This window comes from Dendrobates tinctorius, unplaced genomic scaffold, assembly GCF_039654945.1.
Source record: "Dendrobates tinctorius isolate UK_male_01 unplaced genomic scaffold, ASM3965494v1 ptg000020l, whole genome shotgun sequence".
Taxonomy (NCBI): domain Eukaryota; kingdom Metazoa; phylum Chordata; class Amphibia; order Anura; family Dendrobatidae; genus Dendrobates; species Dendrobates tinctorius.
In genome coordinates this window covers 16063149-16085840 of record NW_027361688.1, presented here as the reverse complement: position 1 = coordinate 16085840, position 22692 = coordinate 16063149, and positions in this window count along the sequence as shown.

The following is a 22692-nucleotide window of genomic DNA, read 5'->3' as shown; positions in this document are numbered from 1 at the left end:
CTCCCCCGAGCTCACATACAGCGCTGCTCTCTCCCCCGAGCTCACATACAGCGCTGCTCTCTCCCCCAAGCTCACATACAGCGCTGCTCTCTCCTCCGAGCTCACATACTGCGCTGCTCTCCCCGCACTCACATACTACGCTGTTCTCCCCCGAGCTCACATACTGCGCTGCTCTCTCCCCGCGCTCACATACTACGCTGTTCTCCCCCGCGCTCACATACTACGCTGTTCTCCCCCGCGCTCACATACTACGCTGCTCTCTCCCTGCGCTCACATACTGCACTGCTCTCTCCCCCGAGCTCACATACAGCGCTGCTCTCTCCCCCGCACTCACATACTGCACTGCTCTCTCCCCCGAGCTCACATACAGCGCTGCTCTCTCCCCCGAGCTCACATACAGCGCTGCTCTCTCACCCGCACTCAAATACTGCGCTGCTCTCTCCCCCGAGCTCACATACAGCGCTGCTCTCTCACCCGCACTCACATACTGCACTGCTCTCTCCCCCGCGCTCACATACTGCGCTGCTCTCCCCCGCGCTCACATACTACGCTGCTCTCTCCCCGCGCTCGCATACTGCGCTGCTCTCTCCCCCGCACTCACATACTGCACTGCTCTCTCCCCTACGCTTACATAAAGCACTGCTCTCTCCCCCGAGCTCACATACAGCGCTGCTCTCTCCCCCGAGCTCACATACAGCGCTGCTCTCTCCCCCGAGCTCACATACAGCGCTGCTCTCCCCACACTCACATACTACGCTGTTCTCCCCCGAGCTCACATACTGCGCTGCTCTCTCCCCGCGCTCACATACTACGCTGCTCTCTCCCCCAAGCTCACATACAGCGCTGCTCTCTCCTCCGAGCTCACATACTGCGCTGCTCTCTCCCCCGAGCTCACATACAGCGCTGCTCTCTCCCCCGAGCTCACATACAGCGCTGCTCTCCCCACACTCACATACTACGCTGTTCTCCCCCGAGCTCACATACAGCGCTGCTCTCTCCCCCGAGCTCACATACAGCGCTGCTCTCTCCCCCAAGCTCACATACAGCGCTGCTCTCTCCTCCGAGCTCACATACTGCGCTGCTCTCCCCGCACTCACATACTACGCTGTTCTCCCCCGAGCTCACATACTGCGCTGCTCTCCCCGCGCTCACATACTACGCTGTTCTCTCCCCGCGCTCACATACTACGCTGCTCTCTCCCTGCGCTCACATACTACGCTGCTCTCTCCCCGCGCTCACATACTGCACTGCTCTCTCCCCCACGCTTACATAAAGCACTGCTCTCTCCCCCGAGCTCACATACAGCGCTGCTCTCTCCCCCGAGCTCACATACAGCGCTGCTCTCTCCCCCGAGCTCACATACTGCACTGCTCTCTCCCCCGAGCTCACATACTGCACTGCTCTCTCCCCTGAGCTCACATACTGCACTGCTCTCTCCCCCGCACTCACATACTGCGCTGCTCTCCCCGCACTCACATACTACGCTGCTCTCTCCCCGCGCTCACATACTGCACTGCTCTCTCCCCCGAGCTCACATACTGTGCTGCTCTCTCCCCCGCACTCACATACTACGCTGCTCTCTCCCTGCGCTCACATACTGCACTGCTCTCTCCCCCGCGCTCACATACTGCGCTGCTCTCTCCCCCGCACTCACATACAGCGCTGCTCTCTCCCCCGAGCTCACATACAGCGCTGCTCTCTCCCCCGAGCTCACATACAGCGCTGCTCTCTCCCCCGAGCTCACATACAGCGCTGCTCTCTCCCCCGAGCTCACATACAGCGCTGCTCTCTCCCCCGAGCTCACATACAGCGCTGCTCTCTCCCCCGAGCTCACATACAGCGCTGCTCTCTCCCCCGAGCTCACATACAGCCCTGCTCTCTCCCCCGAGCTCACATACAGTGCTGCTCTCTCCCCCGAGCTCACATACAGCGCTGCTCTCTCCCCCGCACTCACATACTGCACTGCTCTCTCCCCCGAGCTCACATACAGCGCTGCTCTCTCACCCGCACTCACATACTGTGCTGCTCTCTTCCCCGAGCTCACATACTGCGCTGCTCTCTTCCCCGAGCTCACATACAGCGCTGCTCTCTCACCCGCACTCACATACTGCACTGCTCTCTCCCCCGAGCTTACATACAGCACTGCTCACTCCCCCGCACTCACATACTGTGCTACTATCTCCACCGCATTCTCTTCTTTCCCCAGCAGGATATATGTTTTCTCTTCCTCCTTCATGGAGCTGAAATCCAGAAAGAGAGCGGAGAGTCTCCTGAAGGGAGTGTCCCTCACTGCTGAGTATTTGGTGCAGTGTAGCAGGAAGTGGGTCTCATCCTCCAGGGCCTCCATGTCGCAGTGTGGGCACAGTCTGTCCTTCCTGGGCTTGTAGCTCTGTCTTTGCCTGCCGGACTCTATGGCCAGATTGTGGGCACTGAGTCTATACCGGCTCAGTATCTTGCGGTCTCTGGGGTCCGGGAGTCTGTAGTCTCTCTGTAGACACCGGTACATGGTCAGTCTCTGTGAGGTGATGATATCATTCTTCCAGTCACTCACATACCTCTCCTGACCCTCGTCTACCATCTTCCTGAATCTGGCTTTTGTCAGGCTGGTGATTTGGTCCAGTTGAATTTGGGTGAGCTGTCCTGCGGGTCCTGGTTCATGTTGACCACCTACATGTTGCAGGGCTTTATGATGATGAGAGCTTGGACTGATACTACATAGGTGACCCTGGAATGACAGCGCCATCTTCAGGACTGCTAGGTGTAGAGGGAATCTGCCCATCTCAGCTCGACAGGTGCTGTTGGTGTGCTCTTAAGGACCTGGAGAAGGTGCTAACAGAATTCCAGGTGGAATATTTCTGTTGGGTTGGAATCCCACCTTGACCAGACTGGGTATGTGTTAGGGCCCCAGACCCAGGAGGAATCAAATATTTTTTTTATCCAGATTCTCACTTTTTGCTTCAGATGGTAGAGTTTTCTTCGGATAGCATAGAAGGCTTTGAGGGCCTTGTCTGTCAGGGTGTCTATTTGTCTATCTATCTATCCTTTGCCCTTTTTTTAAATGTCCCCGGTTCCCTCCCGTTCTTCCACCACTTAGGGAATATGCTCTTCCCCGTTATCATTTATATCCCGAATTTTAGGACATTTGAAGCTCCACCCTCTTTGACCAGGACCACCCCCGAGAATCACATTTTATGAAAATTTATACATACCAGACCCAGGTCTGCTTTGATGAATAGTATTTTTATACAGGATGTTTGACAGGTCTGTCCACCTTAAAATCTAGATCACAACAACTTGGATAATAGACGATATTTGTCATCTCTCCCATCACATCCAGGAGGCTACTGGAATAAAGGAAGACCTCTTGGACTCCCGGAAGAGTTGTCAGATCTCACGATTCGAACTGGAACCCATAAAATGAGAGATTCCTGAAAGGTTTCTTCATTGGAGAAGGCAAGAAATGTGATATGGAAGGGAGAGATTGGGGGCTGGATGGGGTGTCCTTAAAAAGGGGACATGCCTACAGCTAAAATATGTTCTTTGTGATATAAAATACCCAAAAAATGGCACATGGGAGGCTAAGGAGACTAAAATAATGTACAAAGAGAAAATGAAACCAGCTCACCACATTCCAGGTGCACGGAAATTCCGTCCTGATGAGACGATATACAGAAAAAGACAAATCTTTGTTCCAGCCCATTGCGTAAAAATCTTCAAAATTTAATTCCATTAATGAAAACATGACAATAGACATGCTCCAAGGCCACACCATATGTGCACGGGGGAGACAGCAGGTGACGCGTTTCGATCGCAACAAAAATTTGTATTTTTCACACTAAAATAATGCCTCTAGGAATCACATCATATGTGAATATATGAAATATAGCCTTTACATTTTAGTTATTCTTTTTATTGCAGTATCATATTTTTTCTGCCAGACTTTCCCAAGATGCAAATCAAAGTAAAACTGCATGTAAAAACTTTTCTTAAAAGAATTACATTTTGTGGAAAGTGACATATCCTCTTTATCTGGTGCGAATGCCGCTGTTCTCCTGAATCCAACGTTGCTTTTCTTTTGTTCCTACTCCTCTCCGTTCCTGAGATATAGCCCCTTCTTTCCAGTCTATCATACTAGCATCATACTAGTATTTTTAGTCAACTGGGCGTGGTCCTCAAGTAGATGACCAATGATGAGTGGAGGGCCACGCCCACGTAATTAATAAAGACTAGACTTGTATACTGGGGATAGGAGGCCATATCTCAGGAATGGAGAGGCGTAGAAACAAAAGAAAAACAACGTCGGATTCAGGAGAACAGCAGCATTTACACCAGGTACAAAAAAGCAACATCGAATCTATCTGATTTATTACTTTAGCTTGGTGTCAGTCTTTACTGCAGTTCTAGAATTTTATTCATGGGCCAGGAATTGAGAGGTGAATAGCTCTCCACTAAATAGGGGAATGTTTCACAAAATTCTCAGGGTAGAAAAGAAAATGAATTCTTGGTTTATAGCGCTGCTTACAATGCAGTCTTAGTTGACTTCCTTTCAATGTCCTGCATAATCTGTGCTGTTTCCCTGCATCACTCAGTTCTTCAATTTGCGCAGTCCATTGCGAGTAATTGGTGTCCAGCCATGGCCTTGTCAGTCTTTTTCCAGTAATTCGGAAGCATTTTCTGGCTCCGTCTTCCTGTCTGACCTCAGTTCATTCTCTAAGTGCTCAGCCGCTTGTGCTGAATAATACGAGTCAGCTGTACTTTGTAAAGTGCAGCACATTTGGTGAGATCTATAAAGCATTTTAAGTGGTAAATACGAGGGAGGAGCCTTTCTAGAAATCGGCCAGCACTCAGCTTTTTACATGCCATTGTTTTTTTTATTATTATTATTATTATTATAGAACGAATCTCATTACTAATACATTTAATAAAAGTCCTTCTGAATTTGGTGACACTTTCCCTTTAAGGGGTCCCCATCTTTGACATCTTCAAGGGAAGGATCATCGAGCAAAGTGTTTTTAGCCAAAAAAAAAAAAAAGACCCATTTGATTTGTAGGACTCAGCATTTATTTAAATAGGGTAGAGCTGCAATACCAGATTTGGTCACTAGACATAGGTGGCGCTGTTTTTGGAATCTAAAAATAATAATTAAAGGATGGATTAAAAAAAATAATTAAAAAAAATGCAAGGTAGGTAGAAAAATAGAAAATGTATCTCTTATTGAATGATAAAAATACAAACAACACCTTTAAAAAAAAAACGGGACATGACATAAGTATGGGGTCAGAAAAAGAGCTGATGGGGACACCTTAAAAAAAGGATAAAAATGTACCCTAAAAATAGGACACATAAATATCAAGATTTCATGATTATGGATGGTGAACGTAGTTGGAAGTATGGCGAGGAACAGTTCAAAGCGCCAAAGATGATCCGAGATCCAAATACACCACCCACCAATAACTGCAGTATGTACTACACACTAGACATAACCCTCCATTGTTGAGTATGACTAAAAAATATATACAAAGTAATACCAGCCAGGCAACCAGGGATGATCCGCTCCTCACTCCCGTTTCGCAAGATGTGCTTCATCTGGGGTTCAGCATTAGACAGAAGGGGGAGTTTATTACTAAATTCTGATAAGTGCAACTAGAAAAATTATATAAAAAGTAATACCACGCAGCAAACCAGGGATGTTCAGCTACAGTGTTTCGCAAGAAATGCTTCATCTGGTGGTCAGTACTAGACAGAAAGGGGAGTTTATTAAGTGCAGCTAGAAAAACTCTCTTTGGAGGACCCCCATGGCTGGGAATTATACAAGCGGCCCTATTATTCTCATGTCATTCTTCATGTAACCTGCGGTAGTGCTGTGGTGCAATTAAACACTTGCTGCCTCTGGAAAATGTCAGCAGAAGAACAAGCTGAGATTGGCTTATTTTACAACTTTCTACCAAGCCCTCACCCCTTTAATAATTCATTAAAGAGGTTGTCCACTACTGGACAAGTCTTTATTAATGATCCTAGAGAGGTGAAAAAAATAAAAGAGAAAAAAAATTGATATTCACCTCTCTGACAAACCCTGCTTCCCCCATCCAGCGTGGAAATGACGTGAGCGCTGCAGTCAATCAGTGGCCGCCGATCAGTTGCAGAGCTGTTTGTCCAACTGTTGATACCAAGTAGACACAACATTGACTGACGGAATGAGGCCGGTTCGGGAAGGAAGTATAAGTTGTGGGTTTTTTTTGCATTCCCTTATTTTTGGCCATTAATACTATAAGTCCAGTAGTGGACAGTTCCTTTAAGTCTGCGGCCAGTGACTTACGCGAGGATACAAGGTGAAACTAGCTCAAACCGTTGATGAAATTCAGACCGTAGAATAAATTTTGCCGTTGAGAATGTTGAATTCTGCAGCAATTTCAGTAATTAAAAGCTTCTTTTATCCTTTTGATACCCTTGATAAGTTGCTTTCAAACATGAAACAAATCCCCGTGGAGCCACTCGTGCCTAACGAGAGTGTTTATATTCCTGACAATAAACCCGGATAACACACACGGAATAAATAGGAGTCAAACTAATGTAATGCGGCACTGGCTAAATATGTTCCCCTGGTTAACCCATACAAGACCAATCCCAATGTAAATGGACTTAAAGGGGATGTCTCATGTATTAATTTAATTATTTAACATGGTAGATAATGTGTTTGCTCCTTTTTTTCCAAAAATCCTGAAAAATTCTTCCTGGGTGCGGCCATGTTGGTGGCACACACTTCCTTCCTTTCATCCTGTATTATCTGCATAGACAGTACAGCAGAGGGTGCGTGCTTTCTGGCAGCTGTAAAGAATGTCAAAAAAACTGTCTTAAGACCCCCATCGCCGACCATTGGATGTATATAGGGGTCTCCTGACTCTACCACAACAGATGAAAGTTGGATTGGGCAGCCAAGTGCTCATGTGAGGAGCTGGGAGTGATGGCTGTGTATGTTCGGCTGACCGTCATCTCATGTGTTTAGCCAGATATAGATTATGAGTTATGGAGTACTGCCCCTCCCCGAAGAGTTACCTACCGAGCCCTTATCTATGTGTATAGTGTAGTTTTTCTAGCTTTGCTCATCAAGGCCTTCAGGAAATGGCATTAGCTTGACTAACCTATAATAATAATGAAATGACTCTGCCCACTTTGTCCCAACCTGTACAGCAAAGCTGATAAGCTGAAAAAAACACACAGGAAAATGTCATCCTCTTGTACATGCTCTAACAGCTAATATAAAAACTGCAAAATTTATTGCATATTTTTATATGGATAAAAAAATTATAATTTGCCTTCCATGAGATGACTCCACCCTTCTGGTCCGAGTCTGCGCTACAAAGCTGAAACTTGAGCTCTAGAAGAGAAAGTATGACTCTCTTGTTAATTCTCTAGTGGCCAAGGTTTTATTTTTCTATGTATAATTTAAAAATATGCAACTTGTCAATGATGGAATGATGATGAAATAACTCTGCTCATTCTGTCCCAGTCAATGCAACAAAGCCAGAAATATCAGCTTTATGTGTATGCTTTAGTGTCCAAGGAAAAAACTTTTTTTTTTTTATATAGATAAAAAAAGAATTGTAACTTGCATTCTATCTAATAATAAGATGACTTCAGCCCTCTGGTCCGAGTCTGGGCTATATACCGTAGCTGAAATGTGAGCTGCAGAACAGAAAGTCTTTTGTTAATTCTCTAGTGGCCAAGGTTTTAGTTTTCTATGGATAATAATAAAAAAAGTTGCTCACCATGGTCTAGTGATAGTGAAGTTCATCTGCTCATGCTGTCCAAGTCTATGCAGCAAAGCTGACAAAACCAAAGAAAAATCAGCTTTATATGTATGCTATAGTAGCCAAGGTAAAAACTGTAATAATTCAGGTTGCAATTTCACCATGATCTAATGATAATGAGATCACTCTGCTCATGCCTATTCAACAAAAGAGATAAAACTAGAAATATCAGTTTTATGTGTATACTTTAGTGGCCAAGATGAAAACAGTAGTAATTCAGTTTTTATTTTTCTATGGATAATTGAAAAAAAAAAAAAAATTAAATTGGCTATCATCTAATGATAATGAGATTACTCTGCACATGCTGTCCCAGTCTATACAGCAAAAGTTTATCACCTGAAATATCAGTTTTATGTGCATCTTTAGTGGCCAAGGTAAAAACTGCAATATTTCAGGTTTTATTTTTATGTGAATAATGATATAAATGTAAAAAAAAAGTACAATAACTGAAAATATATATATGAAAAATCTGAATATTTATGAAAATTTTCTGACAATACAATGTCTTCCAAGACACCATCCGTCCACCCTGCCTATCATCACCCACCGTTTGATTAACATTATCCCAATACATTGAACTCTACAGAAACCATAAAGTCGTTTTGCCCAGTATCTGTTCATTAGAAGTTTATTTTTCACGTCTACATGAAAGCCTTTCTGTTTATTCTTTCGCCTGGCTGAGAGGTTAGAGGTATATTGCTAAACATGAAAAGATGTCTGAGATGTGTACACGAGGATAAAAATGGATCTTAGCCGTAATTTCTTAAAGGAAAATTGAACAAAGTGGGTGTTTTAGAAGTTAAATATACAAAATTAATCTAGAGAATACATACTTGTATCTCTGGACCAAAAATTGTTGACCGCCAAGGTCAATGGACCCATTATCACTATTTTAGAAGCTTAGTTGAAGAGCTTCTCAAAGAGCTCATAAACCCCCCCAAAATGTTGGCTACCAACTTTTGAATGTTTCTAAATTAGTATTGGCCCATTGGAAAAAATTAAAGGGGCCCAACTATTGGTTTTGGCTCATGACACTGACTACATTGCTTTCAAAACACACATTTTAATTTTTGGCATTTTATCTTCTTCACACTTCTTGTAGGCTCCTCTTACTGCTACCATACAATTTGTCCGTGGGAAAAAAGGAATACTGGATGGGGTTAGTGTTTCCTTGGACTACTTCTATTGTACATTACACATTGAGACCTTCCCAAATTGGAAGTAGCTTAGGGTAAAGGGGGAAACATGTCGTACAGTATGGTCCCAAAAGCCACTTTCCCTTGGTCAAGGAATTTGGAGTAAGTTGGTGCCACTCTAGATAGGGCTCTACACATACCCTCAAGTCATTGGTCTCTTCACGAAAGGGCGAGCTAGGGAAACAAATTAGTCAAGTAACTATATAGCAGTTACATAAATGTAAACTAAAAAAAATATTATTTTAGGGTTGGACCTGCTCAACAAATCCTCCTCAACTGGTTAGAGGATCTGCGAGTGAACCCAATCTCCGGCACATACATTGACCCCAAAGACCTAGAAGAAGACAACTCCATTGAAACCTGACTCTGAAGCCAATCATTTGCTGTTGGGGTCTATTTCTTATGGCATGATCATTGGTCACAAATAACCTATCAGATCTTTTTCATAGTCCCGTGTGTCCAAAAATAACAATTAATAGTGGTCCTGATATCTTCTGTATAGATGGTGGGTGGCCCTCAGAATAATTTTCTCTGGTACATACATTAAACCGGTTATACAGGTAGGCATAATAGTTGATAAATCATCAAGAATTGGTAAGTACAAAAAAAAAAAAATCTAAAAAGTTAAAAAGTTTTTGATTCAAAATTTTCACAATATGAAGAATCCACTTTTGGCACATCATCAATGGGATCAAGGAATCCGAAGGCTTTAGCAAGACCAGATGAACCAGTTCTTCAACTACGAGGTAAGGGGAAAGGGGAGCATGCTGTACAATCAATGTTTATTACTTAGTTATGACCCTTTAAAAAATATTTTTCATCTTCAAAAAAAATGGGTCAAGTTGCCAAGTGCCTGTAAAAACAAGCAACTTTGCAATTCAATGTTTATGAAAAATCCTCTCAAGAACGGAGGGATTTGTAACCTAACATATAAAGATCAATGTGTGTATGTATGTGTGTATGTATGTGTGTATGTCCGGGATTGGCATCCGCACCGTCGCAGCTACAGCCACAAAATTTGGCACAGTCACACGTCTGGACCCCGAGAGTGTCCTAGGCTATGCTGTGAGGCGAAATTTTAACCCCACGCGTTCCAATTCACCAAACAATTTTGCCCCTATCTACATAATAGAGAAAAAGTGTGTGTATCAAGCCCCACCCCTCATTATGATGTCATAATGGTTGCCATGGCGATGCTGAGTCATCATAGGTTGCAAGCCCCGCCGAACATTATGATGTCATAATTGTTGACTATGGGATGGAGGATGCGTGATGGGTATATGGGCACTGGACTATGGGATGGAGGATATGTATGACGGGTATATGGGCATGGGACTATGGGATGGAGGATATGTATGATGTGCATGGGACTATGGGATGGAGGATGTGTGATGGGTATATGGGCACTCGACGATGGGATGGCGAATATGCATGATGGGTATATGGGAACGGGACTATGGGATGGAGGATATGTATGATGGGTATATGGGCATGGGACTATGGGATGGAGGATAATTATAATTTGCTATAACTAACCACAGTTAGTTACTATGCCCGGGCAGCGCCGGGCTCTTCAGCTAGTTTTAATATATTCTACCAATTGTCAATCATGGTGGTGACTGGTTTCCGAGGCAATAGGTGCAGCACATACAAGCTGTTTGCTTAAGAGCTTGTAAGCGCTGCTCTGAAGCTGGCCATATCTCTAGTTGCAGCATCGGAGAGACCACAGTGTGGGTCATTCAGGAGTTCACCAACCCTGACGAGGAGGGAGTCGGGAGGCAGGGAGCAGTGTGCCTCCAAGTTTAGAACAACCCTTTAATATATACAGTATTGGGTTTTTTTTTTTTTCTAGAAAATCCATCACTTAACCATTAGAAAAGATCCTGTGTCCCAAGCTCAAGCATTTTTGATCTGTAATGACATTGTAGTAAAAAATGATATCTATGTAAAGCTCTGCTGGGGCCTTATTCCTCAGTGACGTCATCACACAGCTTTACTTTACTGCAATTTTTCATTTTGGGGGCCATCACTACACAATGTGGGCCCTGCTTGTCTCTTTTTCTCTACATGTCACATGTCGCCCAATAGGAAGCAAAAGTAGAATAAAATGAGATGAAATCCCTCTTGACTTGCAGAGACAAGAAGAAATTGAGAAAAAGATAACAGGATGATGTGTTAACAGGTATGCCGATGCAACTGTCTTTGTTCCCTGAAGCACGGTCCCGGTTCCCATTTTGTACCGTAAGTCAGCACTGGAAGTGACGGCTGACATGAACTTCCCTCCGCTGAGGCCTTGCTGCCTCTCTCTCGGCCGTGACTCTGCTCACTTGGCTCAGCTGTCCTGGCTCTGATCTCTCTCAGGTCTTCTCTTAGGTCTTCAGTCGGGTCTGGTCTCTCTTGGGTCTTCACTTGGGTCTGGTCTCTCAATTCCTTTACTCTGGTCTGGGCTCATAATGGCAGCCATAAGCCAACTCCGCTGCTCATACAACAGTGTCTTCCCTTTCTCGGTCCTCCCGTGCCTTTTATATTTATTAACTGCGCCACAGCTATCACCTGACCCAGTGTCTCCTCCAATCACCTCCCCAAGGGGAACATGCACTTCACTCTTGAGTTCCTGCCAATGTAATTCTTTATGATTTTCCTTTCTGTATCACCTTTGGCCAGCATATGGCGGTGCTCGCTTGCACTCAGGCATTAACTGTGTGCGTCTTCTCACATGCCTATCTCCTTACAGATGTAATCACCAACACTTGTCATTCGAGGAACAAGACTGGGAGACCAGGTACGCACTTCTTCTCTTTAAAGGATAATGAAAACTTTTGTTCTAGAAGTTTGGATCTATGCAGATCTAGGTCCTGTGACCCCACTGATTTCTGTAAGTAAGGGGCAGAGTTTTAAAGAGAACAGTATATGGGTCAGTACAGTGCCATTACTCTGAGGAGGAGTAGAGAATGAGATCACCAGGTTCAGATTTTGAGCTGACCTTACTTAACCTTGCAGATGATTTCCATGACTGCTGAGACAAATGCTTAGAGGTTTTGGCAGCGATCTACTCAGTTCACCTCTTAAAACTGTCCCAAAGTAAACAGTCAAAGTAGTACAGTTAAAAAAAAGTGATTTCCTTGCCAACCCCAGATCCATATTTTGTGCCAAGCAATATAGGAAATTATTATTTTTTTTTTTTTAATGAACCCTTTCATAGCATTAGGGTTCCTCCCTCACGGCCTGATATTATAGTGTCTGTGTGTGGAAATATGCCTTTTAAAGGGATACAAAGCAGAAGTCAGATTGTCACTTGGATGTAATAAATTCTGAACATTCTCAAGTAAAATGCACAATTCCATGTGAAACAACATGTGGAAAGGCAGGAGAACGTTATTGTCTTGATCCCTAGATGGGAGAACCTCCATTTAACTACTTCATTGCAATGGAGACCAGGCACCCGTTAGATAAAACCCGTTAGATAAACTCCTGGAGCAGCACGTCCATGCTGAACTTTCCTCCTACCTCTCATCTAACTTGCTCTTTGACAATCTACAATCTGTTTTCCGCCCCCATCACTCCACTGAGATGGCCCTGACCAAAATTACTAACGACCTACTTACAGCCAAAGTGAAGTGATAATACTCTACACTCCTGCTTCTAGACCTGTCCTCTGCTTTCGACACAGTTGACCACTGCCTCCTACTACAGATCCTCTCCTCCTTTGGCATCAAAGGACTTGCCCTATCCTGGATCTCCTCATACCTTTCCAACCGCACATTCAGCGTCTCCCACACTACCTCCTCATCCCACCCTCTCTCTGTTGGAGTCCCCCAAGGCTCTGTTCTAGGACCCCTACTCATCTCAATCTATACACTTGAGCTGGGGTAACTCAGATTCCAGTACCACCTTTATGCTGATGACACTCAGATCTACCTCTCTTTGGCCAGACGTCACTTCTCTGCTGTCCAGAATCCCGGAGTGTCTATCAGTCATATCCTCCTTTATCTCCTCCCGCTTCCTCAAACTCAATGTGGACAAGTCTGAACTCATCATCTTTCCCCCATCTCACAGATCTTCCTTACCTGACCTATCTATCACAAGTAATGACATCACGCTTTCCCCCCCGTACCAGAAGTCCGCTGCCTCGGAGTAACCCTTGACTCTACCCTGTCCTTCAAACTGCACACCCAAGCTCTCGCCACCTTCTATCACCTCCAGCTCAAAAATATCTCCAGAATCCATCCTTTCCTCTACCCTCAATCTGCTAAAATGCTTGTGCATGCCCTCATCATCTCCCGCCTCGACTATTGTTAACATCCTTTTCTGTGGCCTCCCTGCTAACACCCTCGCACCTCTCCAGTCCATCCTTACTCTGCTGCCCGACTAATTCATCTCTCTCCTCGCTACTCCTCCGCTTCTCCCCTCTGCAGATCTCTTCACTGGCTCCCATTCCCTCAGCGTATCCAGTTCAAATTACTAATACTGACCTACAAGGAGCCATCTATAACCTGTCTCCCCCATATGTCTCTGAACTAATCTCCCGATACCTTCCCTCACATAATCTCCGGTCCTCCCAAGACCTCCTCTCCTCCACACTGATTGGCTCCTCACCCAACCACCTCCAAGACTTCTGCTGAATATCCCCCATCCTCTGGAATTCTTTGCCCCAACACGACTATCAACCACATTCGGATCCTTCAGATGGAACCTGAAAACCCACCTCTTCAGGAAAGCCTACAGCCTGCAATGATCCCGCTACCTCCTCACCACTACTGGAGATATCATCTCAACCAACACCGCAACTGCTGCAACCCCCCAACCTACTGTCTTCTTCCCCACCATCCTGTAGAATGTAAGCCTGAAAGGGCAGGGTCCTCTCTCCTCTGTATCAGGCTGTGATTGTTAGTTTGTTTACTCTAAGTGATATCTGTAATTTGTATGTAACCCCTTCTCATGTACAGCACCATGGAATCAATGGCGCTATATAAATAAATAATAATAATAAAGCCCACCCAGTTTAAGACCTAAGGGGAACCTAAGGATGGACTTCATGCAAAATGTCTTTAGCTCCTCCAAAAAGCAGGTTCCCATGATACTAGATGTTCACCTTCCTCCTAAGAAGTTCATTACTTTTGTTTATAAGACCATGTCCCATCTGCCCATTTCGTTGGCCTTAAAAGCCCCTTTTGGTCTCTGTCTATTTCACTTTTAAGATCTGGCACAATAAATCCTAAAATAATTGCCCAACCAAAAAGACTCCATACACCAGCTTGGTAGGTGCCGCAAGGAGAAACAGTATCCAGAAGACCACCGTCAAAGGCTTCTCACCCAACCAGCCAGTACCTTACTCCTCACTGATGAGAGGCAATAACCCTGGAACAGCTGCCTATAAATGGGTGTCATTTTTTTTTGGGCTAAATATCCTAAGTCATTGATAATACTCATTAAAGGGATGGACATTGATTTATAGGGCTGCAGCCTCCAATAGGTGGCACTAGTGAGACTGCTCTCGTCCTCCTAGAAGAGCATTAATTTGCATTGCCTGACTTATAAGTCTTCCTATGCTGTCTAGCTGAATTCTTCTGCTCCTCCTTATCACAGTACCTGAGCTTTTTTCTTTTTGCTAAATGGGTTGTCCACTTTTGGAGACAATTTTTTTTTTTTTTTACTGTTGACGGTAATGTATTTGGGGCTCCCCAAAAATTATTTTTTTGTATTTCATTCAAAATTTTACATAATTTTGCTTTCTACAGCCTTTGTGTTGCATTTTCTATTTCTGGCTGCAGAATGAGTTAACTGAGAATCGCTCAGTGAACTCTTTATCTTTCCCCTTTCTGAGCGCTTTGCATCTCATTTACGACCACAGAATAGGAAGGGAAACAAAAAGCCTGTAAAAGCCACATTTTTAGCCCTGAATACAATCAATTAAATTAAAAAATAATTTAAAAAAACCCTTTAAGCCAAACTTTAGTTAAGATGAAAAAAACAAAAAGTGGTGGCAGAAAAATCCAGAGGTGCAGACTGAAGAAAAGTTCTTGCCCAAAACGGCACCGAAGGGAAGGGTGTACATAGAGGGTAGAGAGAAGTTGGCAACCCAACATCTCTGTCGTGAAGCCCACTCCCAATCCCATCTTAGTGTTGCCCCCATTTTTGGACTTGGCCCCTTTTCTGCCCAGAACATGCCCAATTTTGCACACATTGCTGTTTCTGAAAATTCTGTAGATTCCCTACAATTTATGGACCGAATTTCTACACCCTGATTTGTTACAGGTTAGAAATGTCCCGTGCACAGGTATTCCCATTAATATGGCAGAAAAGATAATTTGCCCTTTCCTCCCCCTTGGGCTCCACTGCAGCTAAGTGGTCTTCCTCATTGACTGTTCTTTTTGAAAAATGGCGCCATCTAGGTCCTCAGGTTGTTTGTGGTATTGCAGCTCAGCTCCATACACTACAGTAGAGCTTGAACTGTAATACCAGACCAGACCCATTGAAGGGGGTGGCGCTGTTTCTGGAAGAAAGCCAGCATTGCGTCTTGTTTAAACCCAGTCACTATTTCCAGCTCTCACAGTATTATCTCATCGTTACCTCATGAGTCAAGAGAAGGAATTCTGAAGACGAAACAGATATGGCACAGTGGTGTTTTTGTCATCCTCCCTCTGCGCAAACACAGAGCGGCCCATGATCCAAGACATCTGGATCCCCATCTACTCATCCACCCGCTGCTGACAAAACGGCTTTATTCATGAGTATTTTTACCTCAGAACTGGCCTCTTTCCACCGCCTTGCGCTCAGCAGAATGCCAGCTTCCACGCGTTTCGCAGACTTTGACAGGCGAACGTTCAGGAAGTCGGACATTAGGTAAACTGTGCGTGGTGAGAAATGGAAAAATCCTGAATATGGAAAGCCAAATACTGGTCTGAATGAATAATGACAACACATTATTCTAGTCAAGGTTGGGCTAAGGTTGCCATGACTAAAATATCAATGCCTGGACCCCACTGGGCCTGGATGCCCGTCGTGGCCCTCACCACTGAAGTGTAGGAGACTTACAGAGACCGTCCTCACAGGGGAGTACATAGACATCAAAGTCCCACAGAAGTTCATATCTCACGACTTTTCAGACCTTACAGAGTAAATTTCCTCCGGTTGAAGCCCTAGATTCCCCTTTCATTGCCCCCGTAAAGTATGATGCCAACAAAAGTGCTCCTCAAACATTGTATGAAACCCATACAGTGAATTCCTCCGCAGTGCCCTCCGGGTGCATGGTATGATGACCCACCTGGAATAGAATAGTGACCCCAACACAGTACGATGCCCCACCTGTGACCCCAACACAGGCCTCTACACCATATGATGGCCCCCACACAGTACAATGGGCTTCACAGACCACACCAACCTCCACACTGTATAATGCCCCCCACCAGCCCTCCAAACAGTATACTAGCCCCATGTAGCCTTCCAAATAGCATAATGTCCACACAAAGCCCTCCAAACAGTATAAAAGCCCCATGTAGCCTTCCAAATAGCATAATGTCCACACAAAGCCCTACAAATAGTATAGTGCCCCATATAGCCCTCAAAACAGTTTAAAGGGCCCAAATAGCCTTCCATATAATATAATGGACCCCACATAGCCCTCCATACAATATAGAATGGCCCCACATTGCCTTCCATATAATATAAAGGCCCCATATTGGCATCCATGTAATGGTCCCACATTGCCTTCCATATAGTTGCCCCACATAACCCTCAAAACAGTTTAAAGGGGCCAAATAGCTTTCCATATAATATAATGGCCCCACATAGCCCTCCATACATTGCCTTCCATAAAATGGCCCAACATTGCCTTTTATACAATATAATGGCCCCACATTGCTTTACTTGTAATATAATGGCACCACATAGCCCTCCATCCAATATAATGGACACACATTGCTTTACTTGTAATATAATGGCACCACATAGCCCTCCATACAATATAATGGACACACATTGCTTTCCATAGAATATAATGGTGCCACATAGGCCTATATATAATATAATGGCCCCACATTGCCTTCCACACTCCCTCCCCCCAGCATTGCTTTCAATTATATTGGCATTCAAGACACAGGCACCGGGCCCCCAGACTCACGGGCCCCATAGCGGCCACGTAGCCTGCATCCATTAGAAGTATGCCACTGCATCCTCAGAATTCATAAAAGAACCACATATGACTTCTTTCCTTGCCTGGAATATATTTTTCTATCTATCTATCTATCTTATCTATCTATTATTTATCTTTTTTTTATCTATCATTCTATATATTTATATTTATCTATCTACAGTTGTGGCCAAAAGTATTGACACCCCTGCAATTCTGTCAGATAATACTCAGTTTCTTCCTGAAAATGATTGCAAACACAAATTCTTTGTTATTATTATCTTCATTTAATTTGTCTTAAATGAAAAAACACAAAAAGAATTGTCCTAAAGCCAAATTGGATATAATTCCACACCAACCATAACAAAGAGGGTGGACAAAAGTATTGGCACTGTTCGAAAAATCATGTGATGCTTCTCTAATTTGTGTAATTAACAGCACCTGTAACTTACCTGTGGCACCTAACAGGTGTTGACAATAACTAAATCACACTTGCAGCCAGTTGACATGGATTAAAGTTAACTCAACCTCTGTCCTGTGTCCTTGTGTGTACCACATTGAGCATGGAGAAAAGAAAGAAGACCAAAGAACTGTCTGAGGACTTGAGAAACCAAATTGTGAGGAAGCATGAGCAATCTCAAGGCTACAAGTCCATCTCCAAAGACCTGAATGTTCCTGTGTCTACCGTGCGCAGTGTCATCAAGAAGTTTAAAGCCCATGGCACTGTGGCTAACCTCCCTAGATGTGGACGGAAAAGAAAAATTGACAAGAGATTTCAACGCAAGATTGTGCGGATGTTGGATAAAGAACCTCGACTAACATCCAAACAAGTTCAAGCTGCCCTGCAGTCCGAGGGTACAACAGTGTCAACCCGTACTATCCGTCGGCGTCTGACTGAAAAGGGACTGTATGGTAGGAGACTCAGGAAGACCCCATTTCTTACCCCGAGACATAAAAAAGCCAGGCTGGAGTTTGCCAAAACTTACCTGAAAAAGCCTATAACGTTTTGGAAGAATGTTCTCTGGTCAGATGAGACAAAAGTAGAGATTTTTGGGCAAAGGCATCAACATAGAGTTTACAGGAGAAAAAAAGAGGCATTCAAAGAAAAGAACACGGTCCCTACAGTCAAGCATGGCGGAGGTTCCCTAATGTTTTGGGGTTGCTTTGCTGCCTCTGGCACTGGACTGCTTGACCGTGTGCATGGCATTATGAAGTCTGAAGACTACCAACAAATTTTGCAGCATAATGTAGGGCCCAGTGTGAGAAAGCTGGGTCTCCCTCAGAGGTCATGGGTCTTCCAGCAGGACAATGACCCAAAACACTTCAAAAAGCACTAGAGAATGGTTTGAGAGAAAGCACTGGAGACTTCTAAGGTGGCCAGCAATGAGTCCAGACCTGAATCCCATAGAACACCTGTAGAGAGATCTAAAAATGGCAGTTTGGAGAAGGCACCCTTCAAATATCAGGGACCTGGAGCAGTTTGCCAAAGAAGAATGGTCTAAAATTCCAGCAGAGCATTGTAAGAAACTCATTGATGGTTACCGGAAGCGGTTGGTCGCAGTTATTTTGGCTAAAGGTTGTGCAACCAAGTATTAGGCTGAGGGTGCCAATACATTTGTCTGGCCCATTTTTGGAGTTTTGTGTGAAATGATCAATGTTTTGCTTTTTGCTTCATTCTCTTTTGTGTTTTTTCATTTAAGACAAATTAAATGAAGATAATAATACCAAAGAATTTGTGTTTGCAATCATTTTCAGGAAGAAACTGAGTATTATCTGACAGAATTGCAGGGGCGTCAATACTTTTGGCCACAACTGTATCGAATGATAAATATATAGTCTGTGACTCAAATGGTTCAGGATGAAGATGCTGCTGGACCATGGCCAGGTAAGGAGAAACTTTTTTTCTATTTGTACTGAATGCCTTAATATGGGGGCAGGATGGAGACATATGGGGCAGGATGGGAGATCATCGGGAGCAGGTTAGGGACACATGAGGCACGATGGAGACACATTGGACAGCATTGAAGGACTCATGGGGCAGGATGGAGACTCATAGGGTCAGGATGGGAGGACATGGGGCAGGATGGAAACACATGGGTACTCTGTACCCTGTATACAGATCTCCTGTGTATGATGTCACTGGTGATAACTGTATTACCTGTACACTATATACTATATATAGAGCTCCTGTGCTTAATGTCACCGGTGAGTCATTGTTTTATCTGTACACTTACACTATATACTATGTACAGAGCTCCTGTGTATAATGGCATTTATAGTAATATTAGTATTGTGGTTTTTCTTTTAAATTAATGATCAGTATTGTAGTATTCAGTTACTATTTGGTGGTAATATGTGGTGTGGTCACGGTGTGGTGGTATTTGTCCTCTGTATGTGGTATTACTCAGTCACTATGTGGGGCTAATTTGTGGACCGGCCATAATGTGACAGTAGTTTTCCCTTTTTTGTGATATTATTGGTCATTTAAAAAACATGTTCTGTAGGTGACACATTCTCTTAACCAATTTACTACCTATGACATATATATACGTCATACGTCGCCTGTCCTTGATGCCGGCTCTGGAGCTGAGGCGGCATGTTTTCAGGTACATGATAGCTGATCTGTTAAGCTGTCATGTGCCTCTAACAGCCGTGGGTGGAATCGCGATCCACCCATGGCTGTTAACATGTTAAATGCTGCAGCCCATCTCTGACAGCGGCACTGAACATGCCCGTGCCGGAAGTGCATCACTAGCTCTGCCTATGGGCGCCCTGTGATCATGTGACGGGGCGCCAATGGGTCGGCATGACAACCCGGGGGCTGCAGGAGACCCCTGTGGTTGTCATTGTGGATCTGCGATGAGCGTTGCCCAGTGGCCAGCGTTCATAGCAGATGAGCATTTCTGCTACACGTTGCATGGCTGAAGTACAAGCGATCAGGAGATCGCAGCTTCAAGTCTCCTAAAGAGACTATTGAATCAAGTAAAAAAGAAATAGTATTAATAAAAACGTCAGCCCAGCAGGCAAAAAAAAGCCCTTATCCAGCCCCACATCCTGAAAAATGGACAAGCTATGAGTCTTGGAAAATGCGCCTTTTTTATTTTTTAATTTTAGATTTTTTTTGATCACCACTTTAAATAAAAAAGAACCTAGATATGTTTGGTATCTACAAAATCAGTAGCCATGGGTGAGCTGCTGCTGCTCCACGCCATGGCACCTACAAACAAAGTGTCCCAGTCCATATGTTTTGTGCTGTGAATTTTGCAGGTCACTCGGGACATGTGGTTCATTAAAATAAGTTCAACTTTACTCAACAGTTCAAGAATATCAATCTTTAATATGAAGTTTCAGGCACAGCACCTTCCAGTCCCAGTTCCATCAACAATGATGCTTACGTTCAGCTCGGACTATCCCAACGGTTGATCCTCTTGTCAGCCCCAGTGATTTACATCCAGCACCACAGCACTCCTGAGATCTGCTTTGTCTCCCCCTCTCGACTTCCTCTATATGGAAGGGAATAAGGCACACTCCTCAGTGCCTAGTTCGGGCCATAGGACAACATTACAGGAAGGCCCACAGGAAATTTGGTATGATGTCATGCTGCCAGAGTGATGTGTACTCCACGTACCTCCAGCCCACTGCACCTTGAACTTCCACTTGTTATTAACCTCACATTTTCTCTAACTAAACCAGGAAGTGATTTCCTTCTTTACTTGACCTTGTCCCCACCCATGCTTGGGCTGGTCCCAAACATTTATCTGTATCCTACATTATTCCTATTACCGTACACTAATAAGGCCCACCACTGCCTTATCTATGCTATTTTCCCTACCCCAGAGCTGAGTGTACCATTTTACCTTAGGCATTACTAGTACAGTACCCACACAGCAGCATCAGTACCTATAATGCTGTATGCTTTTTACATTATATTTTACATCATTAATGCAATGAAACCCAAGTCAATATTCACACTACAATTGTTGCCTTCAGGGCCAGGTATATGACAGTCTCTGTCACACCCTTACATTTCTAGAAGAACTGATGATTTATCTTTTATTCATTCTCTTTGCATTTTGTTAATTGATCTTCTTACTTTACAGCATTTTTCCTAAAACTTTTGCACAGAATTGTGTGTATCCATCTATCTACACAGCGCCTATATATACACAGTACCTAGATATATTTCTATCTTTCTAACTAGCAAAACAACATCTAGCTATCAATCTATTTAAAGGGAATCTGTCATCGGGTTTTTGGTACCTAATCTGAGAGCAGCATAACGTAGAGAATGAGACCCCGATTCCAGCGATGTGTCACTTACTGGTCTGCTTGCTGTAGTTTTGATAAAAATCATAGTTTTATCAGCAGGATATTATCACTAGAGGACTAATAAACCTGCTGTCATGCAGTCCTGCATATTTAGGAGCTCTGTATAACCACGCCTCCACCTCTGATTGGCAGCTTTGCACAGTGTACACAGAAAGCTGCCAATCAGTGGTGTGGGCGTGGTTATACAAGAGCACAGCATTCAGAGAACTGGTAGATCTGCAGCAGGGAAAACAGTGATTTTATCAAAACTGCAGCAAGCAGAGCAATAAGTGATACATCGCTGGAATCGGGGTCTTTGCCCCTACATCATGCTGTTGTCAGATGGGGGAACAAAATTTGGTGACCGATTCCCTTTAAACTGTATCAATGGCTACAGTCTTTACTATCTATCTATCTATCTATCTATCTGTCTCTCCATCCATCACACATGCCGCCCTTGTTTTGCTCTTGTGTAGGCTGTCAGTTTTGTGTTTTGTATTTTAGTTTCCAGATTATCACATTAGATATTTTGTGTTTGAAATGTGATATTAGCACGAGTGTTGATGTAGCATCTGCTTAAACTGTCAGGCGACTTGTCACGGCGGCGCAGGGTTCCCCCGCACAGAATGTCTGCTTTACATTCTACAAATACTGAGCTGCTAAGAATGGAGGAGATGAAGAATGGATGGTATTACCGCTGATCTGCGGAGTTCTTCCTGGTGCTGCGACTGCTGCGGTGAGTGCTTTATAATCTGTGTCATGTGAAGCTCTACTGAGATTCTGGCTGAAGTAAATATTAAAGGGGAAGTCAGAGAGTTTTCAATTTTTCGGACGGGGGGGCAGCTGAACCCATGTAAGGCTCGTGATTGCTAGGGCGTCGTACAGACATGGTTTGTGCAAAATGTGACAACCCCACGCTGTACGACGCTTCAGTAATCACTTCCCTTACAAGGGGGGGAACTAGTCCTAAAAGCCATGCTACTTGCAGGCGCTTGCGCCGTATCTCCGCGCATGCACAATTGACAATCAAAAAAACATATGTAGTAACTTGTATCTTGAATTTGCTTTTTTTTCTTAGATCCTGGACAACCCCTTTAAGACGGACAGAAAAATCAGCTCTAGGCAGCCCAAAAACCATAGTGGCACTGAAGCTGCTTGAAATTGCGTACCCCGTGTGAAATGTGTGAGCAAGTAGAGTCCCATGGACCCCACTGCAAAATCTGTACCTGAGCCACCACCTCCAGGTTGTCAG